The 26,627-nt window shown below is 38.3% G+C and overlaps 2 long non-coding RNA genes across 3 annotated transcripts in view; one reads left to right on the top strand and one right to left on the bottom strand.

The window, feature by feature from the left end:
• The window catches only part of LOC141518379 (uncharacterized), a 77,907-nt gene extending 66,567 nt beyond the window's left edge, over positions 1–11,340 (top strand). The window contains exon 4 of the long non-coding RNA XR_012477177.1: positions 11,020–11,340. This is a non-coding gene — a long non-coding RNA (uncharacterized LOC141518379). The remainder of the gene's footprint in view (positions 1–11,019) is intronic.
• Positions 1–26,627, bottom strand: part of LOC141518372 (uncharacterized) — a 51,027-nt gene that overhangs the window by 366 nt on the left and 24,034 nt on the right. For both annotated transcript variants that reach the window (XR_012477175.1, XR_012477169.1), the window contains one exon: positions 26,004–26,085. This is a non-coding gene — a long non-coding RNA (uncharacterized LOC141518372). The remainder of the gene's footprint in view (positions 1–26,003; positions 26,086–26,627) is intronic.

Below are 26,627 nucleotides of genomic sequence, written 5' to 3' on the forward strand. Positions count from 1 at the left end.
GGGTAAGAAAATGCGATATGTACCCAGAATGGAGAGAAACCTCCCAATGACATCTTCAGGTGCCCTAACAATGGTCAAGAACTGATGGTCTCATAGTGATTGCTGATATGGAAAGGCTTCCAGTACCAGTTGACAGTCTTTGTGTTTTCTGTCCAAGGATGAGCCTAGCTAAATTTAGAGAGGTAACCTTACAAGGAAATAATGTTTTAACCACAAAAACTCAGTAATCCAAGTCACGGATCTGCATTAGATTTCTTCAATGTCCATTAACATAAATAGTAATGATTATGATGACAGTGATAATACATAGCATTTATATAATACCTGCCCATGAGCCAGGCATGGTGTTAAGTATTTTTAAAATATTGCTTCATTTGATTCTGGGAAACAAATGCCATTATTATCTTCACTTCACAGAAGAGAAAATTGAGGCAGAGGACAGATGTGAATTTTGGTCCTCCTGGTTCAAGATCTAGCAAGCCAACCACTGTACCCCTAATTGCCTAGTAATTAGTTTAATCCATCTAGACCTTAGTAGATAGTTTCATAATTTGCTGTGGTCCAAAAGATTTATCCCCTGATAGTTAACTCCTGTTGAGGAGTTCCCCCATGCTGGACTAATCCTCCAATACCAGAAAATCTTTCCCAGGCTTAGATTAAAAACCTTTTCAGCATACTGAAACTACCAGATCTTAAATTACATGAATATAACCTTTGAAAATCCAGGAACCACAATGAGGCAACAGAAGAGAGGTGAGTTAATTTAGAAAACTGGGATAGCTACCTGATGCAGGGGATAGAGCAATGGGTCTAGGATCAGGAAGACCTGACTTAAAATTGGGCTGTGGATATTTACTAGTTGTGTAACTAGTAAATTGGGCAAATCACTGAAACGCTGTCTACCTCAGTTTCCTCAACTGTAAAATGAGTATAATAACTGCTCCTACCTTTCAGGGTAGTTGTGAAGATCAAATGAGAAAATATTTGTAAAGCATTTAGCACAGCGATTGGCACATTTGACCTCTCTTGGGGTTTTCTTAGCAAAGAAACTGGAGTGGTTTGCCATTTCCTTCTCTATAGTTTATTTTACAAATGAGGAAATTGAGGCGATTGGCATAGGAGAAGTCTTATTTATATGCGTGTTCCCTTCCCTTCCCTAGAAAATATAAGCTATCATCATTTACAGTAGCTTCTTCCCACAATGCCCAAGGGGGACTTGGAGCACCCTGCCTGGCTCTGGGAGGAGACAGAGCATGCATATGGGAGCAAATCATGGAGCAGAAATCAAAGACCAGATAGATCTCTGGAGTCTCCTCTCACCATCCTGGTCTCGGCGTAATCCCACTTTAGTCAGAGGGTACATGGATGCGGTTGCCAGTTCTGCTACGTCTCTGGTTGACCTTGGCCAAATGCCTGAGCCTCAGTATCTTTCTCAGGTCCCTTCCGGCTGTGAATCCTATGATGGTCTACCTCCCTTTCCCATTCCTTTCATCCCTAGTCTCCCCCTGACTCCTCTCCTTTTCACCCAGATGAAGAGGTTCCTGCAAACAGGACCAGCCCGAAGATGAGCCCTGGATCTGGAGTCAAACAGCCCCCGCTGCTTGGCCAACCGTGACTGCGCGGCTCGTTTTTCACTCTGACACCCCTGGAAGCCTCTCGGGGCGCCTTGACGACAATGGGTGGGCTGATCTGAATACTGAGCACAGGACTGCAGCGTTCTGGGTCCTGGCCACCCCCACTGTGGGGGTGGGGGGGAGAGGAGAGGAACGGGAAGGGAGCCGCAAATACGCACAGACTCCCGGGCGCCCCCCGCTTCCTCCTGGGACCCCGCTGGTGTTATTGCCAGTTCCCGATAACCTCCTCATCGACAGGGTAACAACAATGCCTTCCATTTCAGTAGTGCTTTAATGCTGTGTACAAAAGAACTCACCACAGGGAGGTCGTGCAGCATAATTATGCCCATTTTTTAGAAGAGACACCAAAGCTCAAGAGCCTGAAATGACTGGGTCAAGGTGACGATCATTGTAATATCCCCTTGAGTTTGCTGGAGAATAGGGCCTTTCCCCTTTCCCAATTTAGAGCAGAAAAAATAGCTTGTGAGTGGTTCTTGTCAGTCATGAGAATGTTTTTAGTTAGTTGTTGAGCCAGAACTCAGGGATTCACTAAGAGTGATCTCCATCACTCAGAATTCTTCACGTGCTCAACCTTAAAGTGTAAGGTCAAACTTCAGAGTTCTCACCAGGCTACAAGCAGGAAGGTCATGGCTTCCTGGGCAAGGCTATGTCTAGGAAGGCATCGCTTTCTGTTAGTGCCTCCTTCCTTGTAGAGAATCTTGTGAGATCTTAGAAGGCTTCTAGCAACTTCCCCTTCCCAGACATCAGGGCATTGGCTGCTTGGAGAAGTTGTGGCAGAAACAGCCACCAAGGCAGGTTGGACAAAAGAGAGAATTTAGGGGAGAGAGGGGGAGAGGGAGAGAGCAGTAGGAAGAGGGTGGGGTATGGGGTGAGAAGGAAGAGAGACAGAGACAAAGAGACAGAAACAGAGACAGAAATGGAGAGAAGAGGGAGAGGGAAAGGGAGGTAGAGAGGGGGGGAGAGGGGGAAGAGAAAAAGAGGGAGAGGAAAGAAGATGAAAAAGTGAGAGAGAGTATGTGTGAGAAGAGAAGAGATGGGGGACGAAACAAGCTAAGAGAAGGGAAAAGAAAAGAGGGAAGTGCTAGAAAGAAGGGGAAAGGAGGAGGGAAACCCTGGCAATAATTGGGTAGTAGAGGTTCAATAAATAGCTAATAAGCCCTAATAAGACTTGAAAAATAGCCTCTCACCTGATTGAAATCATTCTATGATTTCTAATTAGCAAAATTTGCTTTGCCATACCTGATTCATGTTTGCACTCTGTTTGCACTTTTTTATTTCCTCCTACAACCCCCCCTTTGCTGGCAAGGACACCTTATACAACAATAAACGTTACTCAAGAACCTGAGGTTGGAATGGAATTGAAGCAATGAAGATCCTAGTTCCCCTTTAGAGGAGATAGGAAAGCCCAAATACCTTTGAGATAATTTAGGTGGCCTAGATGCTGGAAGATCTGTATTCAAATATAGCCTCAGATTCTTCCTAATTGTGTGATCCTGGAAATGACTTTTGTTTGCTTCAACTGCTGTTTACCTCAGTTTGCTCATCTGTAAAATGTAAAACCTAACTCCCATGGTTGTTGTGAGGCCCAAATGAGAAAATATTTTGGATACTTGATAAACTTTTATTTATTTAATTTTTCTTTCTTCTAAGAGCAAGGAACTCAAGGCAAACCAACCATGAGGGCAAGATAAAGGACAGCGATTAACAAAAGTCTCTTGTACCTGTTGCTTTGCTTAATGGTATCTGGCTAACTAATTGTTGTTCTAGGTGAGTATTAGAGCAAGGATTCTATTCAGGTCTTCTGATTCCAGTTCCCTCATTCTTTGCCCTGTGGCACATTAGAAATAATTTTTTAGTTGTACCAGGGAAACAAATATTGGGGTATGTGAAAGAACAGCCACATCCTCCTCAAAAAGCTAAGGAAGTCACCTCCAAATATACCAGACTACCCATTGGTCAGTAAATTTAAGGAAAGCCAAACTCTCTGTTTTGCAACCTGGCTTCAGTGTTGGCTAGGCTATTGCTTCCAATGACTACATATAGATTCTTGCAATGGACTTTCCCCAGGGTTTCCTCCTCAATCCCTGGATCACCTGAGAGTAGCAACATTAGAAATTTGCTATCGAGAGGGAGGAAGGAAGTAGTCCTATTGTAATCTATCCTAGTCAGATCATATCTAGAGGACTTCTTTCAGTTTTTGAGACCACATATTAGAAGAAATAAAAAAGGATGATAATTCAGAGAATGAGAGGGAAAGTAACTTCATAGGCGAATCAATTAAAAGGAAGTAGGGCCTTTTAGGCAGGAGAAGAGAAGATAAAGCAAGATATAAGAGCTGTCTTCAAATATTTAAAGCATTATCATAGGGAACGTGGATTAGAATTATTTTGCTTGGGCTCAAAAGTCTAAACTAGAAGTAACTGAAAAATCAATCACCCCTACTATATGCTAAATGCTAGAGATTCAAAAAGATAGTTCCTGCCCTCAAGGAACTTACAAATCTATAAGAATAAGAAGTAAATTTCAGCCCAATGTAAAAAAAGGTTTCTCTGAATTCATCACCATGATTTAGTCAACTCTTTCTACCTAAGAGTCTCCTGTCTCCCAATGGGGAATTCTTCCTAGAAACTATTTTGAGAAATGGCCCAAAAGAGCATCTTTCATTTTCCAGACTTTGCCCTATATCCCTAAGCAGGTAATCTCTCTTTCCCACAACCATATTAGCTTTGCATCTCCCTTTTATATGTTGTTTACTCCCATTAGAATGTAATCCCCCTTAAGAGCAGAGAATATCTTTCTTTTTTTTACTTATATTTGAGTTACCTGCATTTAGCACTGTACCTGAAGCACTTAATAAATACATATTGATTTGTTGACTAATCATTTGTACTGCCCAAAAGTGAAAATGGAAATTACTGAAGCTAGTCAAGGGTAAAGGGGCCACCAATTGGTGAGGTACCTGTGCAGGTTTTGTTGGGATTATATGATGAATAAGGTCTTCCTAACTGAGATTTAGTGATGTAAGATTCTATGGTGTGTCCAGCTGGTAGTGTTCTCCTGTGATGACCATGACAATAGCTAAATCTTAGACCTAAGGATCCATATCCAAGGGGGCAGAAATCCAGAGAGAATAATGAGATTAGCCTGTCTCGTCCTTTCTGGTCCTAACCCACACATTGCCTCATGAATGCTGATCTGAGTCTTACCTTTGTGAGTCTCTATGGATATTTCTTACTATTCCTGTTGATTTCTCAGAAGACACTTGGAGAGCAATTTGGGCAAGCCTAATGGTAACTAGGGATATCTCAGTTTATTTAGGTCAGGTGCATGCATATAGCCTTCCTGCATATGCCAATTCTTGGATCTCAGAAAGCCACTGTAGAATGGGTCTGTGTCTATAGCAGGTCATCAGATCAAATATAGAAACCTAGGGAGACCTAGAAACAAACACACACAACTGACAAACTTAATAAGCAAATCAATAAAAATAGAAGAGTGAACAACCTGGTTTGGGAGCCAGGCAGTCTGGATTCTAGGGCTTCTTCTGCCTCTAACTTTTGTGACTTTAAAAAACTTCTCTGAGCTTTAGTTTCTTCATCTCTAAATTAAGAAGTGATAGAATAGATGAACTCTAAAGTCCTCTCAAACTTTAACATCCTGTGTTCCATGTTTCAATATTCCTTTTGGACCTATAGTCTATATTCTCTGTGTTATGTTCTCAGTCACATTTCAGTTGTGATAATCCAAGTTTTCTTTCCTCTCAAGATTTTTTGTTCTGAAGTTTTTTTCCCTCTCTGATATTCTTGAACTATATAGATTCGTTTTGAGAGTTGTTGGATAAGGGGGGGAAGGGAGAATTTAGATGGAAGAACAACATGAATAGGGAAAAACTCACCTCTCAACTTTTTTGGAATTATTCTCACCTTTTCATCCTTGTTTCATCCAAAAGAAATGAGATTTCATTTTAAGTCTATGAGTAGAAGAAAGAGCCTTGACCTGAAAGTCCAGAGTCTCTAGCCCAACTCCACTACTACTTTGTAGTGTGACCTTGAAAAAAGTAACATCTAGAATCATAAAGCAAGAAGGGCCATGTCATCTAGCCCCATCATTTTATAAAAAAAGGAAACTGAGTTCCAAAGAGGAAAATAAATATTTGTCAACTATAATTCAAAACCAGGTCATCTGAGGACAAATACCAACTTTATTTCACAGCAACACTCTTCTCCATCTCTCTGGGCCTCAGTTTTCTCATCTGTAAAACCAAGTGATTGGAATCTAATTGACCTCCAAAGGCTCTTTCCAGCTCTGACATCTTATGTTCTACATTTTTAAAGTCCCTCCCACTTCTAGGATTCTCTGTTTAAGGCTTCTTTTCCATCTGTCCAATACTCTAGATTATATGATTCCATAATTCATTTGGTAACTCTGACCAATGTAGATGACTGCCCCAGTGAACATGACTGCATATTTGTCATCTGCCAGCAGAGGGCACTCAAGTCCACACACTAAGCACATGAGAGGGATGGCTAAATAACCAATTAGTCTGCAGAGAGCCCCAAGTGAGTTTGTTTCTGTCCTTTTCTGGTTTTATTGCAGTGTTTACTGGCAAGGTAAAGGAAGGACTATGAGAAGAGGAGATTTATTAACTAAGTGATGGCTTATTTCTTTATTGCTTTCCAGCATCAGAAATAAGCATCCTAAAATCATCAGCATATAACACATGGTATAATGAGAAGAATGCTGGTTTTGGAGTCCAAGCACCTAGGTTCAAATCTTGTTCCTGTTCATCTCTCTATGTTATCCTGGACTAGTCATTTTACTTTCTTGGAATCAGTTTCTTCATCTGTATAATAAAGGCATCTCTGGCTCTAAATCCCTTAATACTATATAGCTACATGTTCTAATTACAACCCTGTATAACTGGTAATCAACTATTTTTAGAATTCTTTTGACCCAGAGAATTTGGGCTCCAATCCCAATCCTGTTACTTACTGTTGTTGCTGTTTAGTCATTTTCAATTGTTTCTGATTCTTTGTGACCCCCTTTGGGGGTTTTCTTGGCAAAGATGACAAAATTTACTATTTCCTTCTTCAGTTCATTTTACAGATGAAAACTGAGGCAAACAGAAGTTAAGTGACTTGCCCAGGGTCACATAGCTAGTAAGTCTCTGAGGCTGGATTTGAACTCAGCTTCTCTTGACCTCAGGTCAGTGCTCTACCCACTGCTTGTGTGATGCTTTAATCTCTCTGGGCCTTAGTTCACTCCTCTGTAAAATGATAGCGTTAGACTAGGAAATCTCAAAATTCCTTCCACTTCTAAGTCCATGAGTCTTGGATTCTGACTCAGATCTTATTATACTTTAAAAAGATTTTCCCCTCTATATCTTGGAGAGTGCAGAGTCAGCGCCAGAATCCAGATCACCTAATTCTCTTATAGGTCAACAATTCAATCTGACAAATATTTATCAAGGGCCTACCTTATTTCTTAACCTCTATGGGTCTCATTCTCTTCAACTATAAAATGGGGGAGGGAAGGAATTGGACCAGATGTTCTCTAATCAGTAGTATTCTGGGAAGTGCTTAGCAACTAACTGTCCAGAAAAGAAATATATACATATATACCTCTATGATACTTTGAAGTTTAATTTGCATTATTAGAATTTTTCTTGACTTTCTTTGTTTTCCTTTTTAGAGACAATTGGGATTAGTGATTTACCCAGAGTCACACAGCTAGAAAGTATCTATCAACTACACCACCTATTTGTCCTTCCTTCACTTTCCTAAATCTATACAATCAACAAAACAATAAACCAAGCCTTGATTTGTAGGATTTGCAAATTTCTAAGATATAAATACTTACATTGAAAATTTAACCATCAGTTTTCTAATCCCACCTGGTTCAAATACACCCTTATTTCTAAGATCCTATGATCCTACCAATGGTAAGGCACTGGGCTGAAAATATGGAAGTACAAATAAAAAAACAAGCCCATCTCTGACTTCAAGAGATTTATGTTTTTCTGTGGTGTTATGAAGAGGTGCACAGATAAGTAAATACACAGTAAATTAAAGTAACTTCAAAAGTGAAAGAGTTTAAACCATTGGGGCTGGGAATCAGAAAAGGCCTCATGAACAAGGAGGCATCTAATCTGTACTTTGAAAAAAGCTAGAGATTCTGCTAAGCAGAAATAGGGAAAAAAGCACTTTCCAGACTTGGAGGGGACACCTTCTGGGCAAAAGCACAGGAGTGAGAGATTGAATGTCATCCATGAGAATAAGCAGGTCAGTTGAACTGGAACTGTTGACTCTAGGCTGGTGCTCTATCCACTGCACCATCTGTTAAGAGTGACCCATAGAGTGCATGAAGAGGAACACAATGAACAAATTTGGAAAGATGGAGGGGAGTCAGATTATAGAGGACTTTATATACCAGGTGAGTGAAAGGTTTTGTCTTTGATCCCCAAGACAGCAGGGAGTCAATGATTATGTTCAAGTAGGGGAATGACATGGTCAGATCTGTGCTTTGGGAATACCTGTGTAAGAAGATGGATTAAAAAGAGAAGAGACTGAAAGCAGCCAGATCAACCATTAAAGAACATATCATAGACCATCCAGATAAAATACATCCTCTTCTATTCAAGAGTCAGAAAACTGGGTTGGTATTTAATCTCAGGGACTTATTAGCTATGCAACCTCAGGCAAGTCACCTCTCAGTTTCCTTACCTATAAAAAAATAGGTTGGACTAATTAATCATTTAGGTCCCTATAAGTTCTGAAATTCCATGTCTCATATTCTAGGTGCTCAGGTCTGACATTTAAAGTCACTTGGAGAGCTAACATTCTAAATTCCAAGGACACTTGGAGATCCAATGTTCCTATGATATTTAAGAATTATTCCCAGATGTCTTCCAAGCCCAGGAAACAGCAGCAAACATCCAGGGTCCTTATTCCAGCTAATGAATCTCTTACTGTTCTTGGGGTATGCATATGAGACAAAGGGTATGAGGAGGGAAATGTTTTGCAGGGCAGAGTGAGATGAAAGAGTTATTAATAGCCAAGAAGGGCTTCCCTATACCTAATCACAGTCCTTTTGAATGGCCCTGGAGAGCCCATCACCACCTGCTGGGTGCTGAAATATGTTACCACTAGGCTCAACATGTTATTGAGTTAATTAAATGTCATGCTTTTGATGGTATTAATTAGAGTTGCTGCCGACTTTTCAGAAAACAAAGCTAAACAAAAATGAAAACATCATTCCAGCCCCTTGGAGGATCCACATAACTCAAGGCAGATCTCCTGAGTTCCCTCTTCTTTCAAGACAAAGTTATCCAAATGGACTTTTGTAAAGACTAAAAATCCATGACATTGGTCTTCCCTAGAGGCTTGGTATATTTTTAAACCATGATGTTTACAGTGTTGCCAAATAGAATGAACCTGGATTTGGTGTCTACAGGTTTAGAATCCCATTCCAACTCTGTCTGGGGCTTTGTGACCACAGGCAAGTCACTTCATAATTGTTTATTTATTGTCTACCCCCATCAGATTGTGAGTTCCTTGAGAACAGAGATGGTATTTTATTTTTATTTGGACATTTGGTTCTTAATATGGTGTTTGGCACATAGTAGGTGCTTAATAAATATTTATTAGCTAACTGACATCTCAGAGCTCGTTTCCTCAGCTGCCAACTTGATATAACAATGCTCACATGAGCTACTTCATAAGGTTGTTTTGAGAATGAAATTTGGTAACATGTTTTTAAAGTTTCTTGTCAGAAGATTCTATCTAAATGTTGTTTGGAGGATACATTTCAAAACACTTGCTTAATTCATTTTCTTATTTGATTCTCATAACAACATAGTTGAGTAGACTGTCCATCAATAAACCTTTATTAAATAATTGCTATGTTCCATATTACAGTGTTAATAAAATAAAAGCAAAAACTTAGTCTCTGACTTCAAGGAACTCACAATTCAATGGGAAAGACAACATGGAAACCACTATATATTTACAAGATATACAGTGCAAATGGGAGATTATCCCAGAAGGAAGGTACCAGCATTAAGAAATTCTGGGAAAGGTTTCTTGGACAGTGTGGGGTTTTGAAAGAAGTGAGGGAAATCCAGAAGTAGAAAGATGGGGGCTGCTAGGTGGCGCAGTGGATAAAGCAACAGCCCTGTAGTCAGGAGGACCTGAGTTCAAATTCGACTTCAGACACTTAATAATTACCTAGCTGTGTGGCTTTGGGCAAGTCACTTAACCCCACTGCCTTGCAAAAACCTAAAAAAAATAAGTAGAAGGATGGAGGAAGAACATTTCAGGCCCAGTGGACAGCCAATGAAGTTGCAGAGTTGGGAAATGGATGAAATGTCTGGTTCGAACAGTAGGAAAGTCAGAGCCACAGAAAACATGGAGTGGGTTGATATGTAAGGAGAATGGAAGAAAATTAGGAAGGAGACAAGTGGTGAAGGGCTTTAAAAACCAAACAAAGGATTTTATATTTGATCCTGTATATAATTGCAAGCCACCACCATTTATTGAGTAGAGAGGTGACATAGTCAGACCTGAGCTTTAGGAAAATCACTTTGACAACCAAGTGGAGGATGGACTACGGTGGAGAAAGACAAGGCAAGGAAAACAAACAGTAGGCTACTTACAAAAGTCTGGGAGTGAAGTTATAAGAACCCATACCCCTAAGCAGCTATGTGAGTAGAGAGAAGGGGCACTATCTGAGAGATGTTATGAAAGCAGAACCAACAGAATTTGGATATGTGGGATGAGTCTAAGTGAGAAATTGAGAATGAAACCTTTTTTTTAGTTTGTTTGTTTTTTTTGCAAGGCAACGGGGTTAAGTGGCTTGCCCAAGGCCACACAGCTAGGTAATTATTAAGTGTCTGAGGCCAGATTTGAACTCAAGTACTCCTGATTGCAGGGCTGGTGCTCTATCCACTGTACCACCTAGCCACCCGATGAAACCTTTTTTGTTGCATGAATTACTGGGAAGATGGTAGTACTCTCAATAGAAATAGAGAATTTCAGAGAAGGGGAAGGTTTAGTAAGGGAAAATATAATGTGTTCTTTGGTCAGATAAGGTGAGTTTGAGATATCTTTGGGGCATCCATTTCTAATGTCTAATAGACAATTTGGCAGTTAGGATGAAGTGGATAGAGTACTGAGCCTGGTCAGCAAAACATCTTCCTGGTCTCAGATACTTTCTAGCTGCATGACCCTGGGCAAGTCACTTAAGCTCATTTATCTTCATTTCTTCATCTGTAAAATGAGCTGGAGAAGGAAATAGTAAACCACTCTAATATGCTTGCTGAGAAAATTCCAAATGGAATGTTAAAGGGTGCCACAAACTTGTTCTTTTGAGTTATCATATTTTTCAGAAACAATGGACCCAGAATATGCAAGAAATCTCAAACATGTCAAGAAGGAAGACCCTCCCAACCCTGAACTGATATATCTTGTTTGCACTTCAAGATGGAGTCCCTATGTGCCTTTAGGAGTCAAAAGAGGCCCACAAGACTGAGAAACAGCTTGTACTGTAGCCCTTGTAGATCAACAGTAGATAATCCTATCTTCGTGGTCTAGCAGTTCCCAAAGGAAAAGAATGTTGTTTTTATCATCACATTATTCCTTCTGTTAGGATGGATTTGGTCCTTTTCTCACTCCTACTGCTCCTTTCCTCCTCCTATGCCTCTCTCATTTTTGCTGGAATCTCATATATATGCAAGCTTCTATTTGGATTGTGAACTCTTTGCACCTGCATAGATGCTCATTTTTCTTGTAATAAATCCAATTGCAGAACATGTCTCGTGGATTGGTTATATTGGTTTTTGTTTGTTTTGTTTTTTGGTTAACAGATCATGAAGAGTCAGACACAACTGAAAAATGATCCAACAACAAAAAATAGGTAATTGGTAATGCAAGACTGGGGATCAGGAAAGAAATTAGGACTGTATAAATAGTTCTAAGAATTATCTGTATATAGATGATAATAAAACCCATAGAAGTTAATGAGATCACCAAGAAAACCTATCTAGAAGAAGAGGAATCTAAACAAACTTCTTCATGAGCAGTTAACAGGCATAGTCTGGATAAAGATCTAGCAAAGGCGAGAAATAGGAGTAGAACTAGAAAAAAGCAGGGTCATAAAGCCTATAGAGAAACGACTATCCAGAAGAGATATCTCCAGAGAGTTCCAGAAGGATGAGGATTGAGAAAGAGTTGTTGGACTTCACAATTATGAGATCATTTATCATTTTTGAGAGAACAATTTCAGATTTATGAGAAAGTTCAAAGTCAGATTGCAAAGGGTTTAGAAGAGAGAATAGAGAAAAGGTGAAGGAACAGATTGCAGATGGACTTTTTCATGAATTTAGTCACAAAACGTAGGAAAGAGAGATATAGGCAGACAGCTAGTATAAATGAATGAATCAAGTGAGGGATTTCTGATGATAGGGGAAGAGATAGTGTGTTTGTAGGAAGCATATAAGGAAAGATTGAAATTTAGTAAGTGAGAAGGGGAGATATATGGGAAATCTACTGGAGAAGAGAGGATGGGTTCATGCTGAGGAGTTCGCCTTGGCAAGGAAAAAGCTTATCTCTATGTTAGATGGATGAAGAAGCTGATAGAGGAAGATAATTGAATGAGAAGAGGTAGAGAGAAGAGAGAAGTTAAGTAAATGGACTAAATTTTTTAGTGAAGAGGAAGAGGCAAAGTTCTTAGCTGAAAGGGGAGAGGCAGGGAGTACATGAGAGATTTAAGGAGGAATCAAAAGGTTTGAAAAAGCCACTGTTGTGAGTTGAATAGTGAATCAATTAGAAAGATGTAAAAGAAATGCCTTGCTGCAGTGAAAGCCAAGTTAAAATGCATTTTGGGGGATCCATTACAACACATTTTTGTGACTTTCTCTAGCTCTCTTCAACTGTTAACACATGTATAGGAGTGAAGGCAGCAAAATGATGAGGGCAATGCAAAAATGGGACTTGGCAAGGTATACTTGGAGAGAAGAAGGGGGAAAGAAATTTGATTATAGAGGACAATGTAGAGTTGAACTATTACACCAAGAAATCAAATCAGAGAAGAGGAGAACATAGTCAGGATAGGGGTGATAGCCTAAGAAAAGAACTGAAGAGTATAGGGGTTTGAAACTACGGTGGGAGAAAAGAACAGGATTAAACATAGGAAGAAAAAGTTAAATATAGAATGATAGAGGGGGCTAGGTGGCACAGTGGATAGACCACCAGCCCTGGAGTCAGGAGTACCTGAGTTCAAATCCAGCCTCAGACACTTAATAATTACCTAGCTGTGTGGCCTTGGGAAAGCCACTTAACCCCATTTGCCTTGAAAAAAAAACCTAAAAAAAAGAATTTCAATGTTCATAAATATGGAAGTAGAACCCTTGTAATCGGAAATAAGTATAAGTTGAGAAACTGTAAGTCTTAGGGTGCTTGATGAAGTCCTCTAGTTTGAGGGTAGGAGTTAGGGAAGAAAAAAAGACAGTGAATCAGGCCCTGAACTTGTTTGGTAAAGGAATGTCCTGGGGGTTAATAAATAATAACTACCAGAATTTTGATAGAATGATAAGTGTATTAAATGAACTACCAAAGAGAAATGCTACCCAGTGAATGATGGTAGAGGGAAAGTCTGGAAGTGGTAATGGAGAGCAAAGAGTATTCCCACTCTACCACCATGAACCATGCAGGGTACAAGTTAAAATGCAACCTCTGGGGGAAAGTGTGAATAGGGATATCTTGTCATCAGAAAGGAGTCAGCTTTCAGTGAGATAAAGAGAGTGGGAAAGGAAAACGTTTTAGATTAAAGCAAGTTGTTAACTATGGAGTAGGCATTGCAGAGATTTTATTGGGAGGAGTAGAGGAGGGGTCAGGTTGAGGGGAAGGAGAAGAAGAGACCAGGTCAAAGGGACAACTTGGAGTTCAGAAACTGAAATGGGAAGAGTATGACAAGTTGGAAAAATGTAATAATTAAGGGAGAGCACACTAATAGGGAATGAAAATGCTAAAAATCCCAGTCTCTCAGGATTACCCCAAGAACCCTAAGAGAAGTAGTTGTCAACCACCTTCTAGGGACCCAGCTAGTCAATATAAGTGGAAGTTGGGGAATAAATCCTGAGGGCTGCTACTAAACTTCCAGTCCTCCAAAATTTCATACACTCTAACATTACCTCTCAAAGGCACTCATTCCTGTAAGAGACAATTCTAATTCAGAGATTGACTACTCATTTGTAAAATGGCAGGTCTGTACATGTTGGCTGTATCATATATCTAGATAAAGACATCTCCAGAGCTTTTCTTTCTTTTTTTTTTCAATTATAACTTTGCTATTGACATTTCAAAGGCAAAGGCTATGCCCATAGGTCAAGAGTTAGGAGGGGTAGCAGAGAGCAAAGATCTTTTTCAAATATCTGTCAGACCGGGAAACAGAGCTGTTAGCAGAAATGCCCTTTACCTATCATTGTGTAGAATATTTTGTAAAAAGATTGGAAAGATGGGTTGCCTAAACAAAGGTGCCTGACTTGCCCAATAAGAAAGGAAAAAATGAATTAGTCAAGAAAATTAATATTTGTATGTGCAGGTACATGCAAGAATAATGATAACAGGAGGTCATATTTCTTGAGCATTTTATAATTTACAAAATTCCTTCCTTATAGCACTTCATGAGGAAGTGAATGAAAATAGTATTATTCCCCTTTTACAGATGAGAAAAATGAAATTGATTCAAGTGAAATAATCTTTCCAAGGTCATATAGCTAACAAATAGCTGATCTAGGATTTAGAAGTCATGCTTCCTGACTCCATGTCCAGGGCCCATCCACTACATTACATTTCCCTTTGTCTCTGGGCAGAAAAAGAGCATGATCAAAAATTCCAAATCTTGCACTATCTTACCTTCTCCATTACCTCTATCTTACTCACTTGTCCTGCCTCTTAGAGAGAGTAAGAGAATCACTAGTGATGTCCAATATCTGAGATGATTCTATCATAGCCAAATAGAACCCAATTTTGAGCTCCCATAGACAACTCCAGTTCCTCCTAGGATTCAACTTTGAGCTCCATAGCCTCTCCAATCCAGGAACTACAAACCTTCTCCCATAGAATCCAAGGGCAGTGTGGTGCCAAAAGTTTCCTTTCTTTCTCTCTCAGTCTACCACCATCAAATCATAGAATACTATATTTCAAAGGATTCTCAGAGGTTTCCTAATTTAGCTCATCCAAATAAGAATTCCTTCCCAAAAATCCTTAATGAATGATCATCCTGTTGCTGTTTTAAATATTTCCATGCCTGGGAACTTATTACCTTATGAGAGACATTAGAATTTGGACAAGCTTCTTCATATATTGAAACAAAATTTGCTTCTCTGAAGTTTCCATTCATGAATCATAATTTGACCTTCTGAGACTAGACACAACTCAAAATACCTCAGTCTCATGACAATTCTTGAAAGTTGAAGAAGGCTGTCATTTTCCACTGAAGTAGTCTCTTCTCCAGGTTAATCATCCCCAGTTCTTTCTACCTATTTACTAGATAGATGTAGGAGCAGAGGAAACTCTGCTCACCAGAGTTGAACATTATAAGATCTATCCTTCTTAATTGGAGAAAGAAAAACATTTTAAATTATCTTTACACTGCAATTAGTTCTGAGGTAACAAAGATCAGCCCAATTCATCTTTATATAAGTCATAGTTTAGTGTGCAAGAGTAAAACAAGTTTGAAAAACAAGATGAACTTTGAGGTCTATTCAGGCTTTGACATTCTATGTTCTAAGGTCCTTTCCAGCTCCAACATTCAGTGATTATATTCAGTTATCACAATGATCTCCATTTTTTATTTTTGCCAAATTCCCATTGTTCCAACTTTATCCAGAACATACCCTTCAGAAAAATACATCCCAAAAATCTAGCTTTGTGGATTCTGAGCCAGATGGGGAAGTAGAAGGATTTGGAACTGAAACCTCGCAGTGGCTATTCAGATGACACAGCAGAGGGAGCTGACTTTGCCAGCCACAATATCTCAGGAATATGCAATGTCCCCTTGGGGAAAATTTCACTGTAATGATCAAGTCTCCTGAAAATATGAGCCCTCAAAGAGAGCCTGCCAAGCTGCACCTCCCTCTGAAGTTCAGATGATTTGGATAAGCTTTAGATAAACACTCTCTTTTTTTGGCCCCCATCCAAAAGGACCTGGAACTTTGAACATTTTGATGTTTGCCCAGCACTAAGTAATTATCACCGGAAATATTTACTCTTGATCTACATTCAAATTTTAATGATAAAGATCCCAGTGTACCCATTGGGATTCAAGGCACGGACTAGAGCTCCCCTTTTCTCCCTTGTAAAACCCATCCTGCCCACAGTCTTGCTGAAAATTTTATGAACTCTGCAGAGTCAATTTTTTATTCTACCACCTTGTCATCCTCTTCCAATTCTTCACGAGGAAAGTCAGAGGTGTTTCTCTTGTTCTCTGTAAAGAAAAATGACTTTGCTGTCCCTTGGTTGCAGTTTGTATATGATGCCTTGATTTGAAGGTCTGCTGTTTTCTCATCTCCCTCCCAGAGCACAGTCCCAGATTTTTGATGGAAAAAATGTGATTAATTTGAAATAAAGTCCCTAAATACTGTTACTCCCTGAACAATGACCCCTGGGTCAGGCAACCTCATCTTCATTCTCATATTTTCAAGTGATTCCCCTGCTCCCCAAGTTTTTTGCTGAGTTATTTCCTACAGGTTTTGGTCTGGTGAAAAAGAACCTAGTTTTTAAGGTAAGGGACTTGGATTCTGATCAAACTCTTTTTCTAATTGTTGATGTTGTAGTTGTTGAGTCATTTTGATCATGCCAGACTCTTCATGGAGTTTTCTTGGTAAAGAAACTGGAATGGTTTGTCATTTCCTTCTCTAGCTCATTTTGCAATTGAAGAAACTGAATCAAAGAGGGTGAAATGACTTGCCCAGGGTTATAAAACTATTAAGGGTCTGAGGCAAAATTTGAAATTAGGCCTTCTTGATTCCAAGCCCAGCACCACTAAAACTACTCTAACTACTAAGTCACTTCAGATCTCTAGGTCTTAATTTTTTCCTTTGTCAAATATGAAACTTAGATTAGCTGATCTAAGTTTCATATTTGACAAAGGAAAAAACCAAGACCCAGAGGGATAGTTTCCAGTTCTCAAATTTTCTGTTCAAGGTCCCTTCTAAATCCAAAATTGTTTGATTCTACAATTAATATTGAAAAACAGATCCTATCCATAAGAAAGCTCATTTCTGTACATACATAACATAACTGGTAAAATGAATTAACTCATTCAAGACACTTCTATCACTAAATCATGTCTAGAAATGTTGGACTAATTAACCAAGGAATGACTGGCTTCATTATCACCTTTTGGGTCAAGTGAATTTCTTTCCTTTTGATGACTCAATCAATCAACCAACACTTATTAAGTACTGATTAGGTTCAGGTGTCCTAGGTCTAGTGTCATAAAATTAAAATTGAAACAGTCGCTGTCCTTAAGGAATGGAAGGGGAGAAAACAGTAAAGACTCTGCATATGAAATTACACAACAAATTAAAGGTGGCTTACATAGAGAGGGCATTAGGAACTGGGATCATAAAAGACATTCATCACACAAGGTATCCCAAAATTCTTCGGTAATTTTTAAACTTACACTTTAACACCCTGCACAGAAAAAGTTGGTGCTTGGGCTGAGTTTCTGATGGCAATAGGGAATGTGAGACGGAAGTCAGTAGGTAGCAAACTCCAAGAATGGACAACATTCCTGGAGACAGAGAGCAAATCATAAGAAGGTCAGTTTGACTAGATCACAGAGTGTAGGAAAGAGAGTAAAAGTATAAAGAAACTTGAAATGTTGGTTGGGGCAAGGTTAATAAAGGTATTTCAATATTAAATAAAATTTATATTTTACCCTAGAGGAAATAGAAAAGCACAAAGGTTTATTAAAAAGGAAATAATGTGGTCAGGGTACACTTAAGAAAAATCACTAGTGTCTGTATAGATGATGGCTTGGAGCAAGAAGAGAATTAAGACAGGAAAGCCAATTAAGAGGCTCAGGCAAAAGTGATGAAGATTTCAACTAAGGTAGTGGCTGACTATGTGAGTAGAGAAAAGAGGTCAGATGCAATAGATGCTCTGGAGTTAGAAATGTCAAAACTTAAGAAATGTTTTTAATATATTTGATGGTTGAGAGTGAGAAATTGAGGATGACACCAAGACTACAGATTCAGGTGTCTGGAAGGAAGTTGGTTATGTACCCTCAAAAAAGAGAAGTTCAAAATAAGTTCAAAATAAAATTGAGGGGCGGCTAGGTGGTGCAGTGGATAAAGCACCGGCCCTGGAGTCAGGAGTACCTGGGTTCAAATCCAGTCTCAGACACTTAATGATTACCTAGCTGTGTGGCCTTGGGCAAGCCACTTAACCCCATTTGCCTTGCAAAAACATTAAAAAAATAAAATAAAATTTAATTTGGGGGAAGGATAATGACCTTTCTTTTAGATATCTTGAGTTTGAGGTCTCTATAGTAGATACATTTTGAAATGTCCATTTAAGCAGTTATTTAGTTCAGAATCAAGACTTAAACTATATATTTAAAAACCTAGAAAATAATTGTCTAGAGATGATAAACATGAGAGTTGATGAGCTCACCCAGTAAACAAAGGTTTAGAAAAAAGGTCTAGAACAGTACCTTTGTTCATACCCTCAGGATAGGATATAAATGATGAACGAACAATGGAGTAGTTAGACAAGTAAGAGGATTACCAGGAGAGAGACTTGAATTTAATTTCTGATTCAGACACTTATGAGCTGAGTCAGCCTGAGCAAAGCACTTAAACTCCCTTTCCAGATCTGTAAAATGGGAATAATAATAGCACCTGCCATCCAGGATTATTATGAAGATCAAATGAGATAAAATACACATAAAGTAATTGCAAAGCTTAAATCATTGAATAAATGATAGTTATTATTAGTATTATTATGTCACAAAAATCAAGAGGAGATAATACCCAGGAAGAGAAAGTGGTCAGTAATGTCAAATGTTGCAGAGAGGTCAAGAAGGAGGAGATCAAATATGGCAAATGAGAGATCATTGATGACTGAAGAGTGAGTGATGAGGTCAGAAGTCAGATTGGGAAGAAGTTGAGAAATGAATGAGAAAAGAGAAAGTTGAAGTAATGAGTGTAAATAACTTATTTTTTTCTAGGAACTTGATTGCGATAGGAAGAAGAGATATAAAACAACAGCATTAGATGTTGGTAGGGATTAGTGATGTTTTCCAAGATGAACAAGAATAAGACACTTTTGTAGACAGCAGAGAGAGGGCCTGGTTGATAGGGACAGATTGAAGGAACAGAGGGAAGAGGAAGACTAGGAGACAGAGAGAGACAGAGCAAGAAAAAAAGATATGAGAAGAGACAAAAAGACAGAGAATGAGATCAGTTGATCACAGGGGTAAAGAAGAGAGGGCTCAACAAAGAAGAGTAGGATGCTGAGGTCTCCATAAAATTCTGTAGTTTTGTAGCCCTGAAACCTTCCCCCCTCTTTTTTAATTCAAGCAACATATTTTTGCCTTTACTCATGCTATAGGAAGCTAGCTTTACTGGGATGAGATTAACAACAACACCCACCTGTAGAACTGCTTAGAAACAGGCTAGTTGAACCCTAGCACCATGAAAAAAGACCTAATGGAATTTTCTTACCAGCAGATTATAGTGAAATAATCATTGAACAAGGACTTTCATCTGACATTAAGAGGACATGAAAGCATCAAAAAAATTTTCAATTTAGAAGGACCTTAAAACATAGAATGTGAGCACAGGAAACATTTACAAAAAATTCCAGAATTTCAGAGTTAAAAAGGCCTTGGGGTGGAGAGGAGTAGCATCCAACACAATCAATGCATGACCAGAAATCTCCTCTCCAACATGCCCAATCAGTCTGTTCTGGAGACATGCTAGGGAACCCACTACCTTCTGAGGCAGGCCATCTGACTTATGGACAGCTGTAATTTTTAGAATTTCTTTTTTTTTTACTTCAAGCCTAAATTCACTCCTTCTTCAATTTGTACCCATCAATCTTGGATCTGGTCTTTGTTCTCAAGAAAAATAAGTTTTATTGTTCATGGAATAACTTAGCATTGAATACTCAAAATGAGCTATACTACAAACCTCTCTCATCCTCTTTCCATCTTAGCCCACCTCACCCCACCCCCTCCATCTCATTTTCTCTAAACCAGACAAGCTTAGTCCTTTCAACTTGACAGAGCCTACTTCTTTGAATACCATATTTGCCCTCTTTTGAATGTGTGATCCAATTTGTCTATATTCTTCCTAAAATGTGGTACCCAGAACTTAACATAATGTTCTGGAAGTGGTATGACCAGGACCTTTTTCTGGGTCCTTTTTCATTCATTTAATCTAAGATTGAATTAGCTTTTTGAGATACTGTTACACTGTTCAGTCTTATTCAGCATATAGTCACTGAAATCTTCAGATCTTTATACTTCCCTAAGTTAAATTTTATTTTATTTGACTATCCTTTGTTCCTTCTTGGTGAGATTATTTTTTGAGAGGGAAAATCATAACATCTGATGTTTTAAGTGTTTCTCCCACTATTACATAGTTTACAAATTTGATAAACTCAGCAGTTTTGCTTTCATTTAGGTCACTGATAGCCATAAGGGTCTTTCCTGATCCTATCTACTGTTATTGACACTTCTCTAAAAAAATTACCTTGCATTTATTTTTAATATATTTTATAGTTTCAAATTTTCTTTCATCAATAATATAAGCTCCTTGAAGGCAAGAATAATTTATTTTTAGCATTATATTCCCAACACCTAGCACAGTGCCTGGCACATAATGGATTTTTAACAAATACTTGTTGATTGATTGACAAATCCCAAGAACATTCCTCTAGAGATTTTCTCCAAGTTGATATCACCCTAATAATTATTATTCTTTGGACTCAGTCATCCAACCAGTTCTGAGCCCATTCAATTATATTATCATGTAGCTCATATTAACCTATATCTCTATAGAGTCCATAGAAATGACATGATTGAACTCTTAAAATGCCTTGCTAGAATTTAGGTACAAGATAGCCACTGAATTTCCCTGATCCATCAGGCTAACAGTTCTATCAAAAAAAAAGGAAATCGGGTTAGTTATACATGGTTTTTATAGGGTTTTATTAGTGATCATTGCTTCCTTTTCAAAATACTCATAGGCCATCTCTCTAATAATACATTCTAGAATTTTGCTAGAAATCAAAATGAAGCTTAGCAGCCAAAGATTAATAACCCCACCACAGTCTCTTATTTAAAAATAAAATCAGGATCTTTTTCTAACATAACATATTAGAAAGAATTTTTTTTAGGTTTTTGCAAGGCAGATGGGGTTAAGTGGTTTGCCCAAGGCCACACAGCTAAGTAATTATCAAGTGTCTGAGGCCAGGTTTGAACTCAGGTCCTCCTGACTCCAGGGCCAGTGCTCTATCCACTGCACCACCTACCTGCTCCATGGACTACCTAGCCACCCCCTAGAAAGAATTTTTGAACTCATCTATTCTAGCTTTCTGATTTTACAGATGAAAAATGTGTGCTTAGAAAGATTAAGTACTTTACAAACCTAAAATCACTATATAAATGTAAGTTATGATGATGATGATGATGATGATGATGATGATGATGACCCATTATGGATTGTCATGCATGGGGAACATCAAGAAGACCAATATCATCACACAATAGCACAATAGTTTAGAAAAGAGAATAATATATAATAAAGCTAGAAGGACTGGTTGGGGGCAGGATGTGAAAGGCATCAAAATCTAAAGAGAATTCATATTTTCTTCTAGGAGAAATAGAAAGCCGCTGGACTTGATTGAAGAGACTAACATAGATATGCACTTGTGAAAGAACATTTTAACAATTGCATGAAGGGATGATAGTGGTGGAAGGAGAGTCAAGGAAGAAAGACCAATTAGGAGGTTATTACAGTAACCCAAATGAGCAATGATGAAATATGAACCAAGGAAGTAGCTGTGTGAGCAAAGAAATGGATCAGTTGCAAGAGATGCTGTGGAGGTAGAAATGATAACATTTGGCAAATTTCTAGAAGTGCAATAGAGAATTATTATTATTAGTAGTAGTAGTAGTAGTAGTAGTAGTAGTAGTATTTTCAATTTTTCCCCCAATGTTACAAAACAAGTTGATGGCACTGCCCATTCTACTACTTTCCCAGGAGGCTGCTTTGATGATCTGATGAGATTATGATTGGAGACTGGAAAGGTTCATCTATACCCTATGTCTCCATTTTCTCATCTCCCACTTATTTTTAAATCCCTTGAAATTTAACTTCTGAGCCCAGGGTTCTACTGAAACTTCTCTCTCTTAGCTACCTTTTCTCAGTCATTCAATCTGATTTCTCTGAAAATTTGGACCATTCTATCTTACCAGAAACCCACTTCTCCCTTGGCTTCTAGCATGCATCTCTCTGGTTCTCCTCTGGAATCTCTGAGCTGTCTCACAAATTTCCTTTGATTGATTATCATTGACTTTCTGTCAACTATATCTAAATAGTCATATCACTTTTCTCTTGGAGATATTTTCAGCTCTATTGAGTTCAATTATAATCTCTATACAAATTACTCCCAAATAATGTATATCCAGGCCTGATCTCTCTCCTACACTTGTTTCATATTACCAACCACTTGATAGACATTTCTACATAGATAAATAATAGAGCAATTATTAAACACTTCCCATATGCTAGGCTCTGTGCTAAGCACTGAGATTAAAAAAAAACTGTCCTCAAGGAGTTTATCTTCTAAAGGGGGAAGATAACAAATAAAGGGAAATGGAAAACAACGGGGAAACAACAGGAAAATGGGGAAAGTTCCAGTGGAACAGAGGTGGTGATGATGACTGTAGAGTAGTCAGCCTATTACGGAAAGGTCTGGGAATCATACCATAAACTCAACATGTCCAAAATAGAGTGCATTCAGTATTTCCCCCCAAACTGATCATTTTTCCAATCCTCCATGTTTCTATTTAGGGTCCTACAATCCTTCTAGTCACCCAGGTTGTCAGTTTCACTTATGCTTATCTCCCCTATAATTTTCACCTACCATACCCAACCAGTTTACAAGTCTTGTAGATTCTAACTGAACGAAACATTTCCCAACTGTCTCCTTTTTGCTCAAACTATGGTTACTCTTCAGTCCTACCTCACTTCCCATTCAGGCTATTACAATAACCTCCTCATTGGTCTTCTTTTATTCTCTCCCCTTTCCAAACCATATTCTACACAAACTTCTAAACTAATATTCCCAAACATAGATCTGATTGTGTCACACTACTTAAAAAAAACTATGAACATCTCCCTCTTCCAAATTTTCCTAGTTCTTTTGAGGGTACCACCATCCTTTCTAGTCACATATTTTCATAACTTCAATGGGACCAACCACATGAAGAGAATTGATTGTTAATTTGTGTTGTTTCTATCTCTATTACACCTCTCATATACATCTTCTCTCTACTCACACCCCTATTAAGATCCTCAATTCACTCCTACAAACTATTACAAAAGTTTCCTAATTAGTCTCCCTACCAAAAGTCTCTTTCCATTGAAATTCATCCTACATTTCACCACTAAAATTATTTTCTCTCAGAGAATCCCTCTAAGATCAAATATAAATTCCTTTGACATTTAAAAGTTTTCATGACCTATCACTGTCCTACATTTACAGTTTTTTAGCTGTTTTTTCCTTCAAAAATCCAGCTAGATGGATCAATGGATAGAACACTAGGCATAGAATCAAGACCTGAGTTCAATTAGGGTTTCAGATATTTTCTAGCAGTAAGACTCTGAACAAGTCATTTAATTCTGTTTGCCTTAGTTTCATCATCTGTAAAATGAGCTGGAGAAGGAAATAGCAAAATACTCCAGTAACTTTGCCAGGAAAATCCCAAAATGGGTCATGAACATGACTGAAATGACTGAACAATAACATCCTTCAAGACAACTCAACTACCACCTCCTATCTGAAACTTTTCCTGGTTCTTCCCAGCTGCTAGAACTTTCTCCACCCAGGTTACTTTGCATGTGTTTTATGTATTCCTATTATATATCATGTCTCCCAAAATAATGGAAACTCCTTGAAGGCAGGAATGGTTGGACTTTTGTTTTTGTATTCCCAGGGTTTATCAAAATGTCCCACATATAGTAGTCATTTAATAAGTGCTTGGTTGCTTGATTATTGTCTCTATGATGAAAAAAATATAATCTTCAACTTCACATACAAAGCTTTGTACAACTTACTCCAAACCACCCTGCAAGTCTCACTTAACATTACTCCCCTTTATATTCTCTCTATTTAGATCTGCTTACTACTTCCCAAACTTGGCATGAATTGATCAGGAGTCAAGTAGACCTGAATTCAAATGCCACCTTAGATGTTTATTAGCTTTATGATCCTGAGAAAGTTACTTACCTAACCTCTCAGCCTCAGTTTTCTCATCTGTAAAGTGTTGTAGTAGATAGAATACCAGCCTGGAGTCAAGAGAACCTGAGTTCAAAACTGATCTCAGATACTTGACACTTACTAGCTGTATGACTTTGGGCAAGTCACTTAACCCTGATGTCTTACATCCAAGGCCATCTCCAGTTGTCCTGATTCATATCTGGCCGCTGGATTCAGATGATTCTGGAGGAGAAAGTGAGGCTGGTGACTTAGCACAGCATCCCCTCATTCAAATCCAGTTTACTTGCTTGTCCTGGCATCATTTCCCCGATATCATGGTCATCTTTGAATATGGAAGGACAAACAACAGCAACAATAGCAATAGCAGCCCCCTCTTAGGATTGTTGGGAGTATCAAATAAGATAATATTCATGAAATGCTTTTCAAATATTAAAAAAATAAAAATTTTCAAACATACAAATGCTAACTAGTTATCATTATTATTATTGGCAATGTATAAACTGTCTCCCATGCAGCAAATGAACTCTCTCTTCATCTCTATATCTTAAAATTCCTACAAGAGTATTCCATTCAACTTTCTCAACTATGCAAAGAATTAGGCTCTCTTCCTCCTGAAATTGCTTTATATTTTACTATCTTTGAAAAAGGTTTATCTTCCCCCTCCCCCAACTTCTCCCATAGAATGTAAGGTCCTTGAGGATAGATATTGTTTCTTTTTAATCTTTTTCTTCCTTAGCACCTAGGATAATACCTAGGAAATAGTAGACATTTAATAAAGTTTCATTAATTTAATTGTAAAAATGTTTTGAAATATATAAAATGAGGGGTGGCTAGGTGGCACAGTGGATAGAGCACTGGCCCTGGAGTCAGGAGTACCTGAGTTCAAATCCAGCCTCAGACATTTAATAATTACCTAGTTATGTGGCCTTGGGCAAGCCATTTAATGCCATTTGCCTTGGAAAAACCTAAAAAAATGCATAAAATAGTTACACATATAAATATAAAAGATTAACCCCTTGGAAAATGACTGAAAGTTGAAGGCAAGGAAGATTCTAGAAATCAGATTGCTAGAGAAGAGTGGGTCCTGACCAAGGGAAAGAGTCTTGGGAGGGTGCCAGAATATCCATATTCCAGTCCTTCATTTGCTACTATTAGTACTTTGAGAAAAAAATACTGATACTTGAGTACAAGGTACTCATTTAGAGCAGTAAACAGTACTATAAGACAATAGGGTATAATGGAAAGAACCTTTGATATAGTCAGGGCACCAAGATATGAATCCTACTTCCCACTCATGTAATCCTACTTCGTAACTATATGACATTGGACAAGTCATTTGATCTCCCTGAATTTCTTCCCATATAAAATGTTGTTGCTCAGTCATTTTTCAGTCATGTATGACTCTTTGTGATCCCATTTGGGGGTTTTCTTGGAAAAGTACTGGAGTGGTTTGCCATTTCCTTCTCCAGTTAATTTACAGATGAGGAAACTGAAGGAAACAAAGTTAAGTGATTTGCCCAAGGCCTTGCAACTAGTAAATGTTGGAGGCCAGATTTGAACTCAACATGATGAATCTTCCTCATTTCAGGTCCAGCACCATACCACTTACCTGCCCATAGCTCCTTTAAAATGGAAATAATATTATCTGTACCCCATATTTGTCTAGGAGGTCTATCATTTCAGCCAAATGAAATGGTACATAGGAAGAGCCTTCTAAATTAAAATGTGCTACATATATGTCAGCTCTTTTTACTCTGCTTCTGGGTGGCATCATGCTGAGTCCTTCTTCTTTGGTTTGGCATTTCATTTCATTCCATTTGCAGAACTGCAGAATGGATTTAATGATACTCACCCTTTGTCTCAGGAGTGTTGTGAAGCACTAATGAATGCATCCCAGCAAAGGCATTATTTGGGCTCTTCAGGTAAAAGGTGCTCTGTAAGTGAAAATATTAATGTGATTATGAGTCTCTGCCCCACCCTTCCATGGCATCCTGAGAGGAAGAAATGGTTCTTATAGATATATGGAAAATTATCATCTTCAGCACTTTAGCAATATGAGATGAAAAAATTATCTAGTCAAGTAATCACAATCTCACTGGGAATGAAGTATTATGATATATATCTAGTCCACGAGTAAATCCTATTCCAAAGAAAACTTTTAAATCCTACTTCCTTTGAAAGGTCATTTATAGAAGTGGGATTATTCTTCTGATAATACCTCCTCATGGAAATTCAGATCTCCCTATAATGTTAGGGCTGGAAGAGACATAAGAAATTCTCTAAACTAATTAAATTATCCATTATTGTGAAGAGAAATAAATGGGGGCTGAGAGAGGGAAGTGATTTGTCTAGAGTCCCACAAATATCTGAGTTGAAACTTGAACCTCAGATTTTCTTATGCCAAATCCAGAATTATTTCTACAACTCTATGATTTGGTCCTATGATGTTGTCTTATTTTGTCTTTATCTTTTACTT

The sequence above is a fragment of the Macrotis lagotis genome, chromosome 1, assembly GCF_037893015.1.
Source record: "Macrotis lagotis isolate mMagLag1 chromosome 1, bilby.v1.9.chrom.fasta, whole genome shotgun sequence".
NCBI classification, from domain to species: Eukaryota; Metazoa; Chordata; class Mammalia; order Peramelemorphia; family Peramelidae; genus Macrotis; species Macrotis lagotis.